At 34.0% G+C, this 1336-nt stretch overlaps 1 protein-coding gene across 2 annotated transcripts in view; it reads left to right on the forward strand.

Moving 5' to 3' along the window:
• The window catches only part of LOC117169104, a 293285-nt gene that overhangs the window by 66657 nt on the left and 225292 nt on the right, over positions 1 to 1336 (forward strand). The gene's annotated exons all lie outside the window — the stretch shown is intronic.

Below are 1336 nucleotides of genomic sequence, written 5' to 3' on the forward strand. Positions count from 1 at the left end.
CTTTTCTGCATCCACTCACCCTTATTTCCTCCACCAAAGCCAAAAATACACCACTTGACAAAAAGAGTTCTTTCGCGATCGGTACCGGAAACGGAAGCCAGTACGCGAAAGTTGTCTTAAATTAACAGAAAATTAAAAAAAAAAAAGATTGAAGACTATTGCGAATCAATTCCACATCACAGTTCACATTACAAACGAAATTCTACCAACCTAAAATATTTTGATAATCCTTCATTAAATCTTGTAGAACTTTACAAATTATTCGGAAAATATTATAAAGAAAAAACGGGGGCTAAATTGACAATTAGTCAAACCGTTTATTTTAAGTATTTTAACCGAAATGTTGGCTTCAGTTTTAAATTACCTAGAACTGACGTGTGCAATACTTGATACAAAAACGAGACAAATGGAGAGGTAAACGAAGAAGTAATTAATCACAAAAACAATGCTGAAATTTATTTGAAGTTAAAAAAGAAAATACTCGCTGAAAATAATAGTCTATGCTGTGAATTTGATTTTGCACAGAATTTGCCACTACCAAAAATACCCGTTTCCGCGCAGTTTTACCTACGTTTAGCATGGCTTTTTCTATTTAACGTACATGTACATACTACGAACCAGAGTTACATGTTCCCTATTCTTGAGGGAATTGTAAAGAAGGGTGCTAACTCTGTTTGCAGTTTTATCAAATACGCGGTATTAAAAGAATTTGCTAAAGACAAGTTCAACAGCATAACATTATTTTCAGACTCATGTCCGGGACAATATAAAAACTACACAGTGTTTCATTTTTTGGTTTTATTTTCCATTTATTTGCAAAGCGAGATTAAATACGTATTTCCAGTTCGAGGCCATTCCTATTGCCAGTGCGAAAGGAATTTTGGCACATATTCGCAAAAGCTGAAAAAATTATAACGAATTCAAACTGAAGCTGAATATGTAGAAATGATTCGCAATGCTCGTTCACCTTCATTCACAATGGTCGAGAAGTGTGAAGATCTTCTGCAGGATTTTAAAAAATGTTTCAAAGGCAAAATGCGAAAGCCAAAAAATTTCCAAGTCAGCAAAGCGTTCGTTTTGCATGTTTTTCCTGATGTTAAGGTGGATGTTTTTGACAACTATGAGTTGCAAAATCCAACCACTTTTTCCTTTAAACCTACGCTTAAATTAGAAAATCTTTCGAAAAGTCCTCGGCTCCGAATTGGATTAAAAGTTGCCAAAATAAAGGATGTACAAAATCTCTTCCAGTATTTAAGCGCTAAAGGAAAAGAATTTTTCGAATCATATTTTTTAAAAGTACAAACTCAGAATCCAGATGCCGAAGAAACTGAAGAGA

Source organism: Belonocnema kinseyi, chromosome 3 (genome assembly GCF_010883055.1).
Source record: "Belonocnema kinseyi isolate 2016_QV_RU_SX_M_011 chromosome 3, B_treatae_v1, whole genome shotgun sequence".
NCBI classification, from domain to species: Eukaryota; Metazoa; Arthropoda; class Insecta; order Hymenoptera; family Cynipidae; genus Belonocnema; species Belonocnema kinseyi.